This window comes from Micromys minutus (genome assembly GCF_963924665.1).
Source record: "Micromys minutus genome assembly, chromosome: 3".
In the NCBI taxonomy this organism is placed as follows: Eukaryota; Metazoa; Chordata; class Mammalia; order Rodentia; family Muridae; genus Micromys; species Micromys minutus.
Genome location: NC_137972.1, coordinates 76,726,789 through 76,736,043, shown reverse-complemented (window position 1 = coordinate 76,736,043; position 9,255 = coordinate 76,726,789). Strand labels below are relative to the sequence as shown.

The following is a 9,255-nucleotide window of genomic DNA, read 5'->3' as shown; positions in this document are numbered from 1 at the left end:
AAAATGAAGGGGGCTGGAGAGATGTCTCAGTGGTTAAAAGCACTGACTGCTCTTCCAGAGGTCCTGAGTTCAACTCCTAGCAACCACATGGTGGCTCACAACCATCTGAAATGAGATCTGATCCCTCTTCGGGTGTGTCTGAAGACAGCTACAGTGTGTTTATAATTAATTAATAAATAAATAAATAAATAAATAAATAAATAAATAAATCTTCTTAAAAAAATAAAATAAAATAAAAAAAGAAAATGAAAAGATCTCCCATGCTCATAGATTGGTATATTTGGCACAGTAAAAATGGCCATTCCCTAACAACTGTCTCTGACTCTGTTGCCTGCCTTTGGATCCCCGTCTCCTACCTGGGTTGCCTCCTCTGGCAACAGTGGAAGAGATGTGCTTAGTCCTGCTATGACTCGATGTGCCAAATCAGGTTGGTAACCATGGAGGGCTTCCCCTTCTCTGAGGAGAAGAGGAAGGGGAACTGGAGGGAGCATATGAAGGTGAAACTGAGAGGAAATGACGGGGGTCTGTGATCAGGATAGTGAACTTGGAATTCAAAGAAGTAGGCAAAAAAAAAAAAGAAAAAAGAAAAAGAAAACACAACTCTACCGCCTGCAGTCCCCTTTGTTTCCAGTAGCAGTAGATTAAACCCAATTGTAGGGTATTTAGTTGTTAATCAAAGTTTCATGGGGTCAGTTTCCAAATTTGGCTTAATAAAAGCACTTGATTTGTATTCAATAGATGTAAGATAAAGTCATGTGACCCTTGGATAGTACAAATTAAACTTAGAAGTTTGCTTCGGTTTTAAAGGCTCTTGGACAAATTATATCCTAAACTTCTGGTTAAGGGAACTAATTATAGGGCACAGTGCGAGGGTTAAGATGGGATGAATAATTATAGGGTGAAGGTTCAGTTCTTTTTTTACATTTTCTTGGTGGTTAACTATTTTGATGCCGTCAGTTGATGGGAAACTAGTGAGTGAGTACCTTAGAGTTTCCATTGCTGTGAAGAAACACTATGACCAAGGCAACTCTTAAAAAGGACAACATTTAATTGGGGCTGGCTTACAGGTTCAGAGGTTCAGTCTGTTATCATGGCAGAAAGCACGGCAGCATCCAGACAGACATGGTGCTAGAGAAGGAGCTGAGTGTTCTACATCTTAATGTAACTGCAACCAAGACAGACTGTCTATGTCACACTGGACAAACCTTTACCTCAAAGCCCTGCCCCTCCAGTGACACACTACTCTAACAAGGCCACATCTCCTCCAATAAGGCCGCACCTCCTAATAGTGTCACCTCCCATGGGCCAATCATATTCAAACCACCACAGTGAGATGGTGTAAATTAAATGTATATAGAAGAATAGGCTAAGTAAGACTAATCTAGCTATAGTAGTGGCCTTAGTACTGCTTTTGGTTTTTTCGTAGTTTGGTAATAGTTTTTCTTTTGGGCAGCAACAACAACAAAATGTCATTGTACCTAGACCACTTAATGTCAGAAGTACTGAGGGAATAGTTAATAATATGATGGGAATTTTATGGCATATTGTGAAAGGAATGAAATAAATACATATTGGCTAATTGTATGTCAACTTGATACAGGCTAGAGTCATCAGAGGATGGAGCCTCAATTGAGAAAATACCTTCATAAAACTGGGTTGTGGGTGAGGCTGTAGGGCACTTTCTTAACTAGTGATTGATATGGGAAGGCACAGTCCATTATGGGTGGTGCCATCCCTAGCCTGGCAGTCCTGAGTTCTAACAAATCAAACTCTGAGGAGCAAGCCAGTCAGTAGCACTCCTCCATGCCCCCTGCATCAGCTCCTGCCTCCTGCTTTCTGCCCTGCTTGAGTTCCTGTCCTGACTTTCTTCAGTGATGAACAATGCTGTGGAAGTGTGAGCCGAATAAACTCTTTCCTCCCCAACTCGCTTTGGCTGTGGTGTGTCACCACTGCAATAGTAGCCCTGAGACTAGTTATAAAGTAATTGATAAGAAAGAAAGAAAAATGCCGAAGCTGTAAATAAAGTGTAAATGACTAAATGTAAGTGGTATCATAGTTGGGCAATATGGAAGAATAGTGATTATTCACCCCAGGTGATCAATTGTGATTAAGCCATGATTTTTCATAGTTGGGTTTGGTTGGGCCTCCTGCCCTCAGACCCCTTAGGATTTTTATATTTTCACAAGCAAGAATTAGTTTAATATTAGCATATTGATAAACTTGGAATATAATAATAGATGAGGGAACAATGTTTTGTCAACTGAGGAGAATAAGGCCATCTTGAAGGGGAACCCTTTGAGTTGCTTCAAGTATTAAGACTCAAGATGGTGTGAATTTAAGTTTCATGGCTAAGGAGACAAAGACACACACACACACACACACACACACACACACACACACACACACACACATATATATATATATATATACACACACATATATATATATATATATATATATATATATATATATATATATACCGGGCAGTGGTGACACACACCTTTAATCCCAGAACTTGGGAGGCAGACAGGTGGGTTTCTAGAAATTTGGTCTACAGAGCAGGTTTATTCAGGACAGCCAGGGCTACAGAGAGAGACCTTGTCTGGGGGAGGGAGGGGGAAGGGCAGTTGTTACTTGAGTTAATACGTAGTTAATTCCAGGCATGGTGGTACACTAATCCCAGCACTCTAGAGTCAGTGGCAGGCAGATCTCTGTGAATTCAAGGCCCATCCATCTGGTAGAAAGAGCAAGTTCCAGGGCACCCAGAGCTACAAGGACAAACCCTGTCCTTAAAAATGAATTTAAAAAAAAAGAAATGTGTAAAAGCCAGCACTGTGCCCCAAGCCAGACGGGATCCTGATCTAGCAGGATGAGTGTGGGGTGGTACACAGAAAAGTAAACCCCAACACTCGAGTGATGAATAGCCAGAGCATCTGGCTGGCCCACATCATCTTAGATGGACTGCTGTATGTGGTTCTCCTCAGCATCCCTTTCTTCAACATTCCTGTTGTCTGGACCCTGACCAACGCCATCCATAACTTGGCAATGTATATCTTCCTACGTACAGTCATAGGTAAACCCTTTGAGGCCCCTGACCAAGGAGAGGAGAGGCTTTTGACACACTGGGAACAGATGAACTACGGAGTACAGTTTACCTCCTCACGAAAGCTCCTCAGCACCTCTCCTATTGTATCTACCTACTGGCCAGCTTCTACACCAAGCACGATGCTGCTCACTTCCTCACCAACACTGCCTGGCTGCTCAGTGTACTGCTGCCTAAGCTGCCCCAGCTCCATGGGGTTCTTCTCTTTGGAACTGACAAATACTGAAAGATGGGTTGACAGTTCTGCAGGCATCGAGGGAAGGCACTGGAAATAATCCATAATGTTTTTCCTTTCTTCATACTATCTCCTGTATCTTAGAAGCCTGAGAGAGAAGATAAACCTTTCTAAACTCCAAGCAGGAAAAAAAAATGGGAAATGGGGTTCCTGGGCTCAGTCTTAATAGGGTCAAGAATCTCTGAATCAGGAAAGGTGGACGAGGTTACCACCACTCACTGTCCTGTGTAGTAAGAAGCCATCAATGTTTGGGCAGCTTTTCTGGTGATTATGTTTTTTCCGTTTCTTCCAAACCTACCAACTTCAAGTTCTGTTTTGCTGTGTATTTTTCTTAAAGTCTTTCAGTTATGGCTGAAAAGAAAAGAAAAGAAAAGAAAAGAAAAGAAAAGAAAAGAAAAGAAAAGCAATCAAACAAGAAGACAAGAAAGAAAAAGGAATCATTGGATGGTACTTTGTGGGTTGTGGGTTTCGTTTGCAAATGAGCAAAGGAATGGGAGCTAGTGTCTTCATCTCTAGTCCGATGCACACTGATGTTAGAGCTAAATAACTATAACTGAAAAAGAGTAAATAACGGACAATGGTAGCAAATTAGTTGGGATGGGAGCGATTTAAACCAGCGTTTTCAGGTATAAGCCTGATGACCTTAGTAGCATAGGATGAAGTAGAAAGGTGCCATGGAGATGTTTGAGTTCTTAAGTACAGGTTCAACTCCTGTCATTCCAGAAATGAAGGGGCTTCGACCTCTATAATTTACTCTATCAAAGTAACTTTTATCAGACATACTTCTATAGGTGCGATAGAGTAATTGCTGAAATGTTGGAACTAAACTATGTCCTGTACGGGATGCCAAGGCTAATGGACAAAAGAATTTTCAGAGTAAATGTATAGTTTGGTCATATCAAAAGTATGGATATTGTTAGGTCTCAAACTGGGGACAAATGGCTACCTGAGGTCCCTATTGAACATTTCAAAGCAGATCTGGTCACCATCAGTCCCTACCTTCCAGGTCCCTCTGGCTGGCATACTCTGCCCCCATCCTAAACTTTCCAGCACAGGGTCTAGGCTGCCCATCCCCCAGCTGTCCTTCCCTATCTAACCCAGTGACTTTGGCTATGCCAGTCCTTTTCTAGCCTTTACCCTAATGGCCTTTTGATCATCTGGTCTCCAAGTTCTCCCCCCCCCACCCCTCTTTACATGGCCCGGATCAGAGTCACATGTACCCTGGACTCACCCAGTTGTCTCTGCCTCTGGCTATGCACTTCCTTTTATCTACAATAAAACTTCACCTCCCTGATACCAAGGAACAGCCATTTCTTCCATTTTTTTTTTCCATTCAAATATGATGCTCAACTTCATAAAGAGGGCCTGTAAAAACAGTGTTTTATTTATATCTGTATTTCCGACCAAAGAGGAAGGAGCATAGCAGAGGCATTGTTAAAAGAAATATGAAGTCACGGTTACTAAACCACAAAGTGCCACTGACAACACAAACACTGCAAAGTAAACCCAATTACCAAACTTTACACACATATTTCAATAATAACTTTAGGGGCTGGAGAGATGGCTCAGTGGTTAAGAGCACTGGCTGTTCTTCCAGAAGACCCAGATGCAATTCCAGCACCTATCTGGCAGCTCACACCTGTCTATAGCTCCAATTCCAGGGCTTCTGACACTCTCATACATACATGCAGGCAAAACACCGACACACGTAAAATAAACATTAATTATATAATCATCATCATCATTTTTACATATCGAAGTTCTCAGTTCTCTAATACAAAGATACAGGTTGACTGAATGGATCAAGAAACAAAATCTGTCTATTTTCTGTCTGCAAGAAATATATATCTTAGCTTTAAAGGTAGCCACTGCTGCCTTGGAATAAAAAAAAAAAAAAAAAGGTAAAAGTACACCAATCACATGGGACCAGGACACAAGCAGGCATCTGTATTCCAAAATCTGACAATATGGGCTTCAAGTTAAAATTAATCAGAAGAAACAAAGAAGGACACTTCATTCTAATCAAGAGAATAGGTATTCAAGAAGATATCACTATCTAGATTCAGGGACAAACAATTTCATTTTTAAAAAGTACTACTCAATCCTTTAATAGTAGGTGATTTTAATACCCCACTTTCTCCAGAAGATAAGTCATCTAGACAAAAGATAAACAAAAAACATCAAAATGATTAACACCACACAACAACTTGACTTAACAGATGCCTACAGAATGCTCTACCCAAATACCAAACAACACACATTCTACCCAGCAGCACACTGAAGCTTTTCCAAAACGTCACATCCTGGGACACAAAACTCATCTTTACAGATTCAGAAAGACTGAAACGACTCCTTGTAGCTTACCTGATCACAAGGCAATACACACAACAAAACTGACAAGTAAGTCAATCTATAATAAATACAAAAACTCATGGGCAATGAACAGTTCATTGCTGAATGATGAATGGGTAGAGAAGAAATAAAGAAAAAGGTGGAAAAGGCCATGGAACTAAATGCAAATGGAAACATAACAAGGGCAAACCTCTGGGACACACTGAGAGCCATCCTGAGTAGAACACTAAGTACCCACATTTAAAACAACTTAGGAAGAGCAAAATTAAATGACAAATGGAGCAACTCAAATTTAGGGGAAAAAAAAAGTTAAGAACAAACCAAATACAAACTCAGTTAAAGGCATGAAATAACAAAAAGGAAAACAATAGCCAGAGAAAGAATCAATGAAATAGAAAGAAAGAAAGAAAGAAAGAAAGAAAGAAAGAAAGAAAGAAAGAAAGAAAGATCTATGAATCTAAGACCTGTTCTCTGAGAAGACCGACAGTACCATGGTCCAACCAACCTAAAGAAAGAAAGAGAGGACAGAATTCAGAGAATCAGAAGTGAAGAGGGAAACATTAGAAAAGTCACCAAAGAAATTCAGAATATGACAGGGAGTTATTTTAAAACCTGTGCTCCATTAAGCTGGAAAACCTAAAAGAAATGGATGAACTTCTAGATTCAGCCAAACCTATAAAATTGAACCAAAAGGTCAACAACCTAAACAGACCCACAACAAATGAAGAGATTCCTATGGTGTTAGAAATTCTTATAGCTTAATCACACAAACCAACATGCCAGGGTCAGATGGAGTCATGACAGGATCCTGCCAGATATTTTTTAAAATGCTACAGCCAGTCCTTATTCAAAAAAAAAATTTTTTTTTAAGAAAAGAAAGAGGAGGAGTCCTCCTAAGCATCCACTACCCAAACCAGGTAAAGATAGAACATTAAACGGGAAAGAAAACTACAGGCCAGTATCTCTGAGGAGCACAGACTGTCCCAAAACTAAATGGAGTGTGGCTAAGACACCCAAAGTCAATTGCATGGGACCTGTGGTTCAACCTTCTAAGGGAGCAACACAAACAGGACATTTAAAGGGAACGTGAATTTGTAAGATGAGGTTTTAATGTTTATAATTTAAATTTTTTCCTTATCTCCATCTGGATACTCCGGCTTGCTGCATGAAGTCACGGACATAAGCATCAGGTTTCACCATCTGTCCAGGTCACCCTGAGTCCCTTTGCTCTTGGAGCAAAGGATCAGGAAAGATGTTACTCGCCTTTAAAGCTGCTCTAGTGTCTGAAAACCAGGGAACCCCTGGTTTGCCAGCGTCAGTCTGGGGTGAAATGTGTGCCCCTTCCAACTGCAGCTGTTTTCAGGACTGACTCTTAACTAAACCAGGAAATGAGTGCAGGGAAGGAATGCTGACACTTGCTTCACCAGACAGTCAGTGCTGACTCGGACCACAGGGCTGCAGTGTTTCCTGCAGGATTAAGTCCTACAAGCTTGCCTCTTCAAGCAGGAAACAGGTAATTTTTCTTGTATTTTTTTTTTTAATGAGACAGTATTTTGCGATGCGTCCCCTGCTTTTTGTCATGGTAACTGTCTTACTTCTGCTTCTTAGGTGCTGGGAATATAAGAGTGGTTCACCTTAACTGTTGAAGTAAGCCTTTTTAGTATACTACAACATCTCTTTGTGTTTAACTATTTTAATCACACTTTACTAAGAACAAGAAATTTCTTTCATAAAACCACATTATAATTATCAAAAAGGCAACTGGGCAGGGGAGACTGCTCTACTAGCAAATGCTTGTCTTTCGAACATAGGTTTACGCTTCAGAACCTGTACAAAAAAAAAAAAATGGGCTTGGTGGTGATGCCAGTAATCCCTTTGACTCAGAATATAGACTGGGGGATCGCTGGGGTTCACCATACAAGATTAGCTGAATTAGTGAGATCCAGGGCAGTGAGAGATCCTTTCGTGAGAACAAGGAGAACTGATCTTGAGGAATGACATTTCAGATTGACCTTGGGCCTCCAACCACGTGAGCATAGACAAAGCAGCAATGCCCTACATCAAGCCTCCAAGACCCTGACAGTTCTGCGAAGACCTGTAGGGGGCAGCATCGCCTCGCTCCTGATCCCGCCTTCCTTGGGCGTGGCTCCACTTAACACCCCAGGCTCTGCAGACAGCTGGAGCAGCTTTCAACAAACTGCACTTTCCTGGGGATGGAGCTGTACTCCACTGCGTCCACTGTGTCCACTGCGTCCACTGCTGTGGTTAATCTCTTCCGTCTCTGCCGCCTCAGATCAGATATGCCCTTCTGCCTCAGCCAGGATTCGCCTCCTCGTAGATATGAGGGTCTGTCTGAGAATCCTGGGCCATACTGTGTACCCTGATTTTCGTTACATTAAAAGTTACAAGTTACCTTTTCATGTAATTATATGTTTGTGAAGGGGGAACAAATGCGTTTTATATTCCTCTGACCCATCCTGGTTCCTGCTAGACAGCCTCCTCCCCTCAGACAGCAGCTAACATGGTGCAGACAGGGAGGGCATCAGTTTTTGCTGATGATGGGGGTGGGGGTGGGGCAGGACAAGTGATTGGAATGTGGAGTCAGGAGCTGCTCCTTCCCTAGGATTTCTGCACACACCCAGTCGTTCCCCAACCCTCAGCAACACAGATATTCCCAGGCACCCTTCTGTTAAGACACTTCCCAACTTTGGTTTCCATTTATCTTAGACATCCTGGGAGTTAACATGGGTCTCCTCAATCTCTTTGTCCAGGAGGCAAGAACAGCCCATTCTGTCCCTGGAGCCTTTCAGACCTGAAGGACTCAGTTCGGTCCCATGGAGAAGCTCTGGCAGCTGTCAGGTGTCTCACCTACTTGGAAGGCTGAGGTGGGAGGCGCCCTGGAGCCCAGGGTGTGAGGCCTGTGTGCAGCAAAGATGATGTCATCCCGCCAACAACAGAAAGGAGGTAACTAAGCACAGACTTGCAGGCAGTTAGTGGAAAGACCTAAAACCTGAGAAAGAAGGTGATACTTTAACAAATGAAATGTTTTTACGTTTTAAATTCTAACTGGACAAGCATCCTAATTTAGACAGGAGCAACTCTCCAGGTTAAGAATGGTGAGCTCCGTGGGGTAGGATGGATCAGTGACCACAATTCAGTGTAAACCTCAGTCTTGCCATGTGTGAGCCTCACACACCCAGTGTCCTTTCCTCCAGTGTCTTCTCTGAGTCTGTTACCCGTTTTCATCCAATTCCACTGAGGAACGGGATGATATTGCTTTTATTGGCCAGGACTCAGTTGACTCTGAAAGTTTTGTGAGAAGACATGGTGAGAAGCCGAACCAGACGTAGTGAGCACAATGGCAGGGGCAAGGAGGAGACAGTATGCAACGTCTTTAACACTAGTTCTCACTAATGATTCTCTTCCTGATGTGTATATATACACATGCACACACACATACATGTATAAATAAACATACACACACCTTGGCTCACTTCAGCACTAAAGTGCCTGTCCACAGATGAGACACAGGCCTGTCTTCTTAAATACTGAGACAAACATAAAG

General features: G+C 42.1%; 1 pseudogene across 1 annotated transcript; it reads left to right on the top strand.

The window, feature by feature from the left end:
• Positions 1–437: 437 nt before the first annotated feature.
• Positions 438–3,329, top strand: LOC308418948 (ORM1-like protein 2; annotated as a pseudogene). The gene is made up of 2 exons: positions 438–497; positions 2,866–3,329. The product of its transcript is annotated as an ORM1-like protein 2 (transcript).
• The last annotated feature ends 5,926 nt before the right edge of the window (positions 3,330–9,255 follow it).